This window comes from Camarhynchus parvulus, chromosome Z (assembly GCF_901933205.1).
Source record: "Camarhynchus parvulus chromosome Z, STF_HiC, whole genome shotgun sequence".
NCBI lineage: Eukaryota > Metazoa > Chordata > Aves > Passeriformes > Thraupidae > Camarhynchus > Camarhynchus parvulus.
Genome location: NC_044601.1, coordinates 68,463,974 through 68,475,377, shown reverse-complemented (window position 1 = coordinate 68,475,377; position 11,404 = coordinate 68,463,974). Strand labels below are relative to the sequence as shown.

At 43.8% G+C, this 11,404-nt stretch overlaps 1 protein-coding gene across 4 annotated transcripts in view; it reads left to right on the top strand.

Moving 5' to 3' along the window:
* Window positions 1-729: 729 nt before the first annotated feature.
* SMAD2 (SMAD family member 2) overlaps window positions 730-11,404 on the top strand; it is a 50,155-nt gene continuing 39,480 nt past the window's right edge. For all 4 annotated transcript variants that reach the window (XM_030968297.1, XM_030968295.1, XM_030968294.1 and 1 more), the window contains exon 1: window positions 730-868. The gene's annotated coding sequence lies outside the window, so the exon portion shown is untranslated. The remainder of the gene's footprint in view (window positions 869-11,404) is intronic.

Here is an 11,404-nt window from a genome sequence, read left to right as displayed (position 1 = left end):
CCCCCCGGCTGTCCCCTCCTGTCAGGAGCTGTGCAGAGCCACAAGGTCCCCCCTGAGCCTCCTCTTCTCCAGGCTCAGCCCCTTCCCAGCTCCCTCAGCCTCTCCTGGGGCTCCAGCCCCTTCCCCAGCTCCGTTCCCTGCCCTGGACACGCTCCAGCCCCTCAGTGTCTCTCTTGTCCTGAGGGCCCAGAGCTGTCCCCAGCACTGGAGGTGCCTCAGCAGCGCCGGCACAGGGGGGCGGTCGCTGCCCTGGTCGTGGTGTCACACTATTGCTGGTAGAAGCCAGGTGCCACAGCCCATCCGTGCGGACCCCAGCTGGAGTCCAGCGACAATTCCCGCCGGGAATCGGCGCACTCTTTCTCAGCTTCCACCGTACCCGCCGCGGAAGGATACGGAGCGAAGGCGCCGCACTGCGGCTGCGCTGCTGCAGCTCATCCAAACCTCCGACGCGCGCCGATCAGCCTCCCGCGGCGGGCGCGCGCGCTGTGACTGACAGCCGAACCAACCAATGAGCACTGCGACCTCGACCCGCCTCCCTTCACCTCACGCCTGTTTCTTCCACTCCCATTCCCTTGTCTTTTTTTTTAACGCTGTGGGTATTCCATTGGCGATTCTGTCTGCCAATTAGACACTTAGACCAATCGCAGTGCGGCTCTTTAAAGAAAAGATAAATGAGGCCAATGGGCGGCCTCCCCGCCCAGCGGCGGGGGCGGGGCGGCTCGGGGGGGCGGGCCCTCAGAGGAGGTAACGCTGAGGGAAGAGGCGGCGGCCGCACAGCACTCGGGGAGACGGAGGAGGATAAGGACGGGGAGAAGAGGAAGAAGGAGGGGAAGGAGCGGTGGCTCTCGGCGGATCCTGGTGGCTCCCGGTAGGTGCTGGTGGGTGCCAGGCCCGGGGTCTTGCCCCGTGGGCAGGGTCGCTCCGCTGGCGCTGCCCGGGCCGTGAGGAACCGTCCGGGCCTGGTCCCGGCGGGGCCGGGGGCGCCTCCCTACGCCCTCGCCCTTTTTGTTGTGGTGGGACCCGGGCTAGGTTATCCCGCTCCCGCCGGCGTTATCCCCGGGCCGTGGTGGGAGGGCCGCGTTGTGCCGCCCCTGTGTGTGTGTGTGTGTGTGTGTGTGTGTGTGTGTGTGTGTGGGTGGGTGAGGGGAGGGAGGAATAAAGAAGTTGTGCCGCTCCCTCTCTCCCTCGCTCCCTCCCTCCGTGCCCGGTGTGTTTTCCTTGCAGGGGTCCGCAGAATATCCCGAGGTGGAAGGGACCCGCGAGGATCATCGCGTCCAGCTCTTAGCGCTGCACAGGACACCTCTATGTGCCTCCTGGACGTGCAGTCAGGGTTAGGTGTGGGAAGCTCCCTGGAGTTTTGGAGGAGAAAGTTAGAAGCCATGTGGGGTGAGGAGCTGTGTTTGGAGCCAGGAGTTTGTGTTTGGGATTGCGAGGCCTCGCCTCACCCTTTTGTCTGTCCCCTCTCCTTGTCTGCAGAGCCGCGGGTGTAAAATACACACAGCGGACGTGAGACAGGACTCGAGGTTATTGGTTTAATTCACGCCTTTAGGGCTGCAGCAACCTGTGTGTTGTCAGAGGGCAGGGGTAGGTGGGATACTGGGGAGAAATTCCTCCCTGCGAGGGTAGTGAGGTGCTGACACGGGCTGCCCAGAGGAGCTGTGGCAGCTCCATCCCTGGGTGTTGTTTGTAAACAAACACAACCTGGTAATGTCTTATCTGTCTCGATAAGTGCACGGGGGAAGCTCTGTCATGATAAGGGCAAGTGGTTGGTGTTGTTGCTGCAGAGTTGTGGAGTTCTTGTTTGTAGGGTTTTTGGTTTTTTTTCATTTTGTGGAGAGTGGAGGGGAAGAGAAGTGCAATGCAGCGTGGTCTTTTAGTGTTCACTCTGGGGAAATAAAAGAACGGGAAAAAGCGTGTGAATGAGTGAAGAGCTCTTGTGATGATTGTGGAGAGCTGTTGAACAGCTGGGATTCAGGCTGCAGGCTGGTCTTGTGTCTCTTTGGTCGTCCGTCACAGTTTCTGACAGAAAAACCCAACACGTGTGTTGTGCTCTTTTCAAATGCTTGTGAGTGGGATAGCATTAGGAAAAAGTTTGTTTACTGGGCTTACCAAAACAAGTGTCTCCAAAAACCTGCAGCGTGTGTGTGTATTGTCTGTGGAGCTCATGCTGTCACAGTCCAGGGGTGTAAAGGGGTTAGATTCCATTGGGAGTGAGAGGTTTGTAATAACAGCTTGTTAGGAGGCCGCAGGTAACAGCAGGTTTGTCTTTTCTCAAGTGCTCTGTCTTAGCCTGGAGAGCTGTACTTTCAAACTGATTCATGACATTACTTCTGTGGGGGCTGGCCTCTGCAGTGAGGGACTGATTAGTTGCTGCTCTGTTCTCCAGGCTGGAAAAGAAACACCCTCTGGTTGAGGTGAGAGGCCAGCAGAGCGAGGTTGCTTGTTTAGATTTTCTCATGCTTTGTCGAGGTGTTGGTGGGTGAGTGGGTTGTTTGTGTGCTCCTTCTGAGGCACAGCTTTCAAACTTCTAACGTTTACAAGCTCCAGTGAATTCAGGGGGGATGAGAGTGTGAGTAAAGGAGGTGTCTGTGAAGTCCCTTCCCCCCTTTGCTTAGCACTATCGTGATGAAAGATAACATTAGTTACAAATGCCTGTAAGAAGTGGAAGGGGAGGGTCTTGTTTAAGGTGGTTTCCACTTGAAGATGAGTCTAAGCATATGTTGAACAGCATCTTGGGGTGTTGAAAAGAGTAACCTGGCAGTTGATTGTTGTTCTGCAGTTGTGTGGGTCAGATAGTCAACAAAAGGAGTGTGTTTGAAGATCCAGTATTTTATTGAAGAGGCTGGATGTGCACGATAGAACTTTGGAGAAGAAATCATCAGCTTTCCTGAGGTTTTGTTTAACAGTAAAAGAAACAGGACAATTGAAGCAATTGAAAAAATGAGGTTAAAGATTTAGTCTCTGAATTGTTCTCTTGTTTCCTTCCACCCAGCAGCTAGATTGACCAACAAAATCAAATACCCTGGAACTGCACAGTGAATCTCCAAATGAAAGGCTCTCCCTGGGTCCTCCTCCATCTTCCTGTTCCACTTGATCTTTCAGAAGTCTTGAGCACCAGTTGATATAATTGAGTTTATTGGAGCTCAAAAAACCCTCCCTGCTACTGAGGGCAACTTTAAAAAACAAACCTTGTTTCCATCTCTCTAATCCCTTTCCCACAAAAGTACTGGGAGAACAGGCTTTGTAGTATGTTCTGGGTAACAATGAATCTGAGCTCTGCTTGAGACTGAAGCGAATTCCTAAGTTTTGTTTGTATAAAGAACAGTACGCAAAGTTTTAATTATTATAAAAAGTATTCCAGAGTTTTCAAATGTATTCAGTGCTGCCTTAATGGTTGTGCATGTAAATGCCCTGTAATTGAAAGCATCCATTTATGGGGCTGACTTGCTAAGTGAGCTGTAAATTCTGCTTTTCAGATTGGATTTAATGACTTTTATCATAAAGCCATAAACTGGTTGTGAACTGTGCCGAGAGGCAAACAATACCTAAGCTTACTTTGCCAAAATATTTGTAATTGTTGATTTGTTAAACTGAATTGCTGCAGGTCATGCGATGGGATTAGGTTTTTGTAATAGAATGGAGAGTACAGGCAGCCCTGTGCTCAATACTCTCTGGGCTAGAAGAAATTGGCTACTGCAGAAAACCTTCCTAAACATTCCCCTCCACTTCCAGTAACAGCAACTCCATTGCGAACATTGCAGCCTTCATTCCAGATGACTTTTTACTCTGATTGTGTGTTTGACAGCCACAGTGTGAAGGAAGACCAAGCAGAGACCACAAGAGGGGAGCTCCTGAGTCTCCCATCAGTTTAGTCTGGGGCTCAAGCTTGGTTTAAAACCCTGGAGCAATAGGAGATTAACATCAGATAGATATATAACATAATGGAACCCTGCTTACCCAGGGGGTGGGGGGCTGGCTTGTCTGAGGAACACTGGGTCTCTATTGAAAGTGAACTCGCATTAACTAATTGTTAAATGCAATTGTTTGGGCTTTAACAAAGTGGAGGAGCTGCTAAGCTATAAACTGAAACAGGTACCTAGGTAACTGATAGCAGCTCAGTGAATATTCCTGTCAAATTTAGCCCAGGAATTATTATTTTCTAAAATAATGAAGCTGACACTTGCCTGTTGCACATGGAAAATTTTAGTTAAAATTAATGAGGTGAGAAGGGCTTAAACTGCTGTGTTTCGGAGTGCTTAGTCACTGCTTTTCTGGGGCTGTTAATGTCCTTTGAGTTTTAAGAAGCAGTACTCTGATGTTGTTCATAATACTGAATAAGTGGAAGAGTTTTGCATCTTTAGAGACAGGTGGATTGGCCAACTACAGTTGTGGTAGTTTTCCTCTTCTGCAATTTTAGGAGAGTTGCTAAAATACATTGGGCCCTCCAGTAGTTTAATCAAAGGTCAATAAAATTAGCAACTCTTCCTTCTCACGTCTCCTGTTGCAGTCAATTTTAGTATGCCATGAGTGCATGTGTTAGATGGAGTGCTAATTTTTTAATAGCAACACACCTTTTCATTACTGCCTTGGCTACAATTTGAGGTAGTCTGTAGTAATTGGAGAAAAATCCAGCTTCCCAAGCTTTTTTAAGATCATGATTGTGCTTATTTAGTTCTATATATGAGAAATTTGAGTTTTCTCATTTGATTCATAAAAAGACCTCGTGGAGTGAGTGAGATATACAGACATGATAGGTGAGTAACTATGTTTTCAATGAGTATAGTTATGTAGAATTTCAAGATGCATGGCAATACTAGAGCATGGTAAACTTAAAAATATGTGTAAATTGAGTTTCTGTATAGGCATGTTTCAATTTCTCACTCTAAAGCTGGCCCAGAGGAGGAAATCCCTTTGCTCCTCCTTCCCTCCAAGGTCACAAACATCATGCCTTGAACTTCATTAGCCTGTGTCAAAACAGAACCAGGGCCTTGGTCTTGCTGGCCAGAGCTCCTTGGGATGGGAGCTCTCCAGAGCCACCTCCCCTACTGGGCTGATTGGTTGGAAACCTAAACTGGAGTCTGAGGGCATTGCTCAGTGGGGCTGAACTCCCCTTCCAAAGATAAAAACCAAAACAAACCCTAACACCCAAACCCCAGTAAGGGAGTACTGCCCTGCTCTGACCTGAGTATGAATGAATGAGCAGTAAGAATGAGCACCATATCACTTTTTCTGGTGGTGGTTCTTCAGAAAGGTATCACAAAACCAGATATCTGTTTGTAGGAAATGAAAGAGTTAGCCCTTCTGGAATCTTGAAAGGCAGTTTTTGGGAGAGTGGTGGGTGCAATAGATGTCCCTTGTCCTTTCCACTGAGTGATTTAAGCTAGAGCGTCTTCTATCTCAAATGTAAAAGATTGACTTTGATTTTAGTTTGAAGTTCATACTGAATTCAGGTGCACGTTGTGCACTTGGTGAAATTGATAAAAAATCTTTTCCAGATTCCAGGATTAATGAAAAAAACATTGCCTTTAAAAAAATCCCAAAAATGGGACTAAAATAGGGAGGAAATGAGCTTGTAGACTTTCTCTCAAATACCACAAATTATTTTCCTCGATCTTCTTTCCTCAGGAGCTTAACTTCTGTCCTCTTTATTTCAGAAGAGCTCTTGCAGATGAAATTATTCTAAGCCAGAATACTTCTAGTAAAACCAGGAGAGATCAGATTTCTTTATTTCAAGTATAAGATGAATAAGCAGACTGATATGAAATATGTTGCATAAGGCTTTAGAATAAATTAGCCAGAAATCACTTGATATTTTTGGTAGCACCAGTGTGTTTAGAGTATGTTCCAGACACTCAGGAAAGGAAAATTTCCCTTGAAGATTTTAGTCTGCTAGTATGCTGCCCTTAAGGTTTTCTTCATCTTTTGTGCTTAGTTATTGCTGGGATCATGGGCTTAATATTTAATACTTGTTCCAGAGAACCACAGTAGAATGGAATAATAGTAGACATGACTCAAACTTTGACTTTAGAAGTTGCCAACTATGACACTGTTTGACCAACTATAGAAACGTGTGCATCAGGGAGCAGAGATATGCTGCGGGGGCAGAGATGAAACAAATACCACCAAAGTTAGGCAATTTGTAGCTCTTCCAGTCTTAATCTGTTGGGAGTAACAGCACATGGCTCTCTGTGTTCCAGCAATCTAAAGAAACTTCTGTACCTTTCTGGGTAACAATGAGTACTCCCTTGAGTATCCATAGCTGCAGTTTGAAGGCGCAGCCCAGAGATGGACTGGGATGGAAAGGGCTGAAATGGAAGTTTTCTGCTGTGGAGCACACTGCTGACTTGGTACTACTAGTTAAACTACAGTTGAGCTTGGGAAGGGATCCTGAAAATCTCCCTACAGTTACCCAGAGAGTCCCTGAATCTTGTTGTCTTGTAGTGGATATTGAAATAGTGCACAGGAAGGAAGAAAAGATCAAATTTGGGCCACACCATTGGGCCTCAGCAGAAGAGAGCAAAGGGGTCATGGTGCAAAGAGTCAGTGATGGTGAAGCGCATCTGAGCTCCTTTTAAAAGCAAAGGCTGTGAGTACTCAGTTTTTTGAGGAGGTTGGCTCTAAACTATAAGGGAATCACAAAAAAACGCTTCAAGTAAGAGGGGATGTTACATATTCAGCATGTAGTTAATCTGAGGCCATTTTAGCAATGTGGAAATGCTTTTTGCAGCATTGGTAAAGATTGTTTTCTGTATGCATTTGGGGGAAGAACATGTGGTTTTTTTTTTTAGTGGATGAAGAATGTGTACCAGGCAAAAATCTAGAGAAATGTTTCTAGCAAGAGGCAAGCGTCAGCAGTGGCAGTGTATGCAATTATTGTTCTTCAAGATATCAAATCTTCTTCCATTACTGTATCCATTTGAAGGTAAAAGTTATAATTGATGAATAGAAATGGGATTTGCTGGTCAAAAATGAGCTTTAACAGTGACTCCTAAACCCATTGGTGTAAACAAAGTGTTTCTGATACCATCTGGGTGGGTACAGTTAGAATGATCAATGCCGGTTTAGGGATCCTTATGTTTGCTTGAGCTCCTGACAGATGCTCTGCAGCAGGCACATGCACCCTGCCTTCTAGCTCCAGTTCCTCATAAGGTGTAAATTTCTGTCTTTGTACTTTATATTTAAATTATACTGTTGAGAGCTTTAGGATAATATGACAAAAGGGATAAGTGCAAAGATAACGTTAGGCTGATACAATTTTTTTTCTGTGGTCCTTGGATTAGTCCTTATACAGTGTCTTCAGGTACTTGAAATTAATTTAATGGAAGAAGTAAAGCTTTCAGGCTTGGCCTCTGTCCAGGGGAACATCCCAAACTGTGTGAGCTGTGTTCAGATAATTTCTTTGTGAGGAGAGGCTGAGAGCCCTCTTATTTGAGGGAGGGATGTGATTCAGGTGTACAGAGTTGTGAAGCTTGCAGGCCAGATGAATGCAAGTAGTTCTTCATTCTTCAGCAAAGTTTTCACTGGTAGAACAAGAGTGACTTTCTGAAACTAGGAAGGGAATAAATTAAATTACAAGAAGTAGTTCTTTTAACAGTGGGCACTTAAATACAAGTGCAGTCTGCCACAAGAGGTTGTGAAGGCATGTTAAAAAGGTGGTTAGATGGATTTGTGGACAGCAAGTCCATGAATTGCTTCTGACGGGAGTAAGTAGCAATGTAGCCTTTAATTTTGTAACAGTTTAAATTGCTGAAGGATTATGAGGAGAGTGGATTGCAGAATGCAGTCAGGTTCGCATGCTTTCCTTGAGTAGCATGTGCTTTTGCCACCTTAGGAGCTGTTGGAGCACTGGGCTGGATGCACCATGGCTGCTTTTTCATTGCAAAATCTCTGTTTATCCAAATTGCTCATATTTCAGTCCACTTGTACCTTGCAGTTTGCACTATCTTCTCTAGGCTTGGAGTGCCTTTTTTTCATAAATTAAGCTGGTTGAAATACTCTCATGTGAGTACTTATCACAATAGGCTGAAGTATTAAGCTGAATGAAGTCCCTGTCCTACTTGTGTCACATTCTCTCTGCTCACCCTTTGAAAGATACAGGGTCACTACTGGAATAACTTACTGAAATTCTTATTGATAACTCCTGGCAAATCACTGACATGGCAAAACAATAGCTAGAAAGAAGAAGTTAGTATAAGCCTCCCAGACTCCTAGTCTGCAGCTGTGAGGTATGTTGTGTTTTTGTTAAATAGCTGCTAAGCTGCAAAAAATCATTGTTAGAAATGGCTCTTTAAATGTGTCTCTTGGTGTTTTGGGTTTTTTTTACCATTTATTTTCATGGAGGTAGCATATCAATTTGTGCTTTCTGACATCTGCAGAAAATGGATGAGCCCACATCTGTAAGGCAACTGGATAAAATTAAGTGTAGTATCTGGAAGTTTCTGATTAGTTGGGTCTGAGCTTACAGTCATTTGGAAATGTAAAAAGAGATTTTTTTAAAAATTTATTTTCCTCTGAGTATGTCAAAATAATGTGAGAGTTCAAATGAAATGTATGGAATTTCTAAATTCTTTCATGCTCCAGGATTTAAGTTACTCAATGTGCATTTGAAGGAGGAAGGCAAATCTTTATTAAAGAAACACCAAACCATCAGAGAACACAGAAAAATTTATTTCATTATTAGGGGAGAGAATGCTGCAAAATTGAGCACCTCATCACAGGGAGTATTAAAAGCTGAAAATTTGGATAAAAGCATTGAGAATGTTTGGAGGGCCTGGAAGACTAGGCTCCAAAAGAGGCTATTTACCGCCTTGGTGGTAAATGAGACCTTTCTGAAGTCAGTGTTTTATAAGGCTGACAGTCGAAGGAGTATTCTGTGGCACTGAAAGGTGTCAAATTTGAAGCTAAAGAACAGAAAATATTCAGATAAGGATAAGAATTGGTGTGTGGATCAGCAATGATAGTGATACCTGGTTGCCTACATCTGTCAGCACTGAATTTAATATTTAGATATTATACATCAATTGCTGCTCTTTGAAACGAAGTCTTAAAAGCCAAAGAGGTTGTCTCCTTCAGTTCAGTCTTTCTGAATTTCTTGTGTGTGCCTCTGAAGCATCCAGTGCTGGCCTTGCTCAAAGGCTGAAGTATTTTTACAAAGCTCCCAGTGACTGCTGCTCCCTGCTTTAGAACCGAGTGTGATTCTTCAACCAGTGGAGGCCCTGCAAGCCCGCCTGTTTAATCTTTGGAGCTGCTTGGTGTACTCATTAGGGGTCTAATGTTTCTCACTGCCAGGCCCTCAAATGGTTCAGAACATAGCAGGCTGCTTAATTTGGCTTTGTCACCAAAATAAATGATTTAAATTAAAGCACATTTCCAGCTATGCAGTCAACACTAGTGCTGCAGTGGAAGTCTGGGGCTGGAGTTCTCTTTCCACACTCCTGTAATTCATCTGACATCACTTGTAGTACATCAGTACCATGTGCGAGCAACTTTTTAGCTTGAAAGAGAACTATCTTAGCAAAAAACCTAGAAAATGGATGGGTTTTTATTCTTACCTAGGTGAATTTTTGTGGAAGAGCATTACCACTGGTGCTGATGTGGTGGTGCCACAAAAAGGAAGGAGAACTGGTCTTCCTGTGGCAAAAAGCTGATGTGTTGGCTTGACTCCTTTTCATACTATACCTTGAGTGTCTGAGTCAGTGTTTCATTAAAAAATGTTGTCTATTGAGTTTTATTTTTCTTGTTCACTGTAGCCAGGCCTCCAATCCAGTGCTCAGCAAAATCATCAGTTGGAGTTATTGGGGACAATTCAGTAATAATTTAATGTTGCTGGAAGAAGAAAATTTCTTTATAGTCTTGTGTGAAAATGAATGTTTTGTCTTTTTACTAGGGTCTCTACAGACAAAAAATGTGCAACTGTTTAAAACTCAGAGAGGGTTGGTCTGGATTTGGTATAAGGAAGAAATTCTTGCCTCTGGAGGTGGTTAGGTTCTGGCACAGGTTGCCCAGAGAAGTTGTGGCTGCCCCATCCCTACAAGTGTTGCAGGTCAGGTTGGATAGAGCTCTGAGCAGCCTGGGATAGGGGAAGTTGTCCGTGCCCATGGCAGAAGGTGCAACGAGATGATTTTTAACAGTCCCTTCCAAAACCACTCAGTGATTCTGTGATACAGGATGGAGTATTTTCAATGCTTGCATAAAATTATCAGTGTTCATCTTGGTCCCTGTTAATTAGAACCTCTGTCTCCCTGACCCCAGAAAACTGCTTTGCTTGCTTCTGTCATATTTTTGGGTGCTCTGAGAAGCTGGTTTATGGAGGTGTAATTTATTTGAAACTGAAATGTCATGCCTACTGAATGTTCTGTTTTGTGGAAGTTGCAAAGTTATGACTTAAATTACCTGTAGAATATAATCTAGTGTTTGTTGACTTGGCCCTCACTGAAACTGCAAAAATGTGACAAGGCATAAATTAGCCATGAATGCTGTATCCTGAAGTACCTCAGATCATGCTGTTGTGCAGGTGGGAGACTTCAGTAAGATGAAGTTGGCATATTTTGGATAGATGTGGGAAGTGTGCCTGTACAGGTTGGAGAGGCATGTAAGCTGCCTTCAAAGCTCAAATCAAATAGCCTGAAGGTAGTGTTAGCTTTTAGCTAAAACAAGGTATTTTCAGCTGGCTGAACAAATTTACTCAGCTTGGGAATATGGGAACTTTCTGGAGTTCAAATACCCATTTGTTGCCTGGAAATAGGATCGTTTTTGACTTCAAAGCTATGCTTCCATCCATAGGACCATTAATGTCCTTGAGCAATTTCTAACAGCTGTCTGCCTGTTGATTTCAGGTATTTTATTTTAATGCCTAAATCCAGCCTAATGGAAGCTGCAAAAGCAAGATGCTTTTTCCTAAGTGGCTATCATTTCTCTTTTAAATGATTTGAAGTGCATATTGCAGTGAATGCTAAACATAGCTCCAGTTTCAGCATCCTTTTTAATATTTCATTTTATATTAATATCCTGATCAGGTAGTTATACTGAATGAAAGGCTTTTAAAATTGAAAACAGACAGTTCTACTACCCCAATGTCTACAAACTAAGATTTTAACTGTTCTGTTAGTGAATTTTGAAAGGCATGATTTTAAGCACTGCCATTTGAGAGGATTTATTATCTGTAGACCACTGAATTTTAGAGGGAACTAGGCTTATTACTAGACTTAGGGGAAATTTGAAATTGGTGTCCCCCCATGTAAAAAAAATTGGTAGTTATTTAAAACATGACAAAATGAGAAAAGGTTTGTGAAATGGCTGGCTGTTGGAAGGTTTCTGTCAAGCCATAATGACTAAATCACCTTCCAAACACAATTTTATCTGCTAAATTAATTTGGAGATGGGCAGAATGTGCATATATATGTAT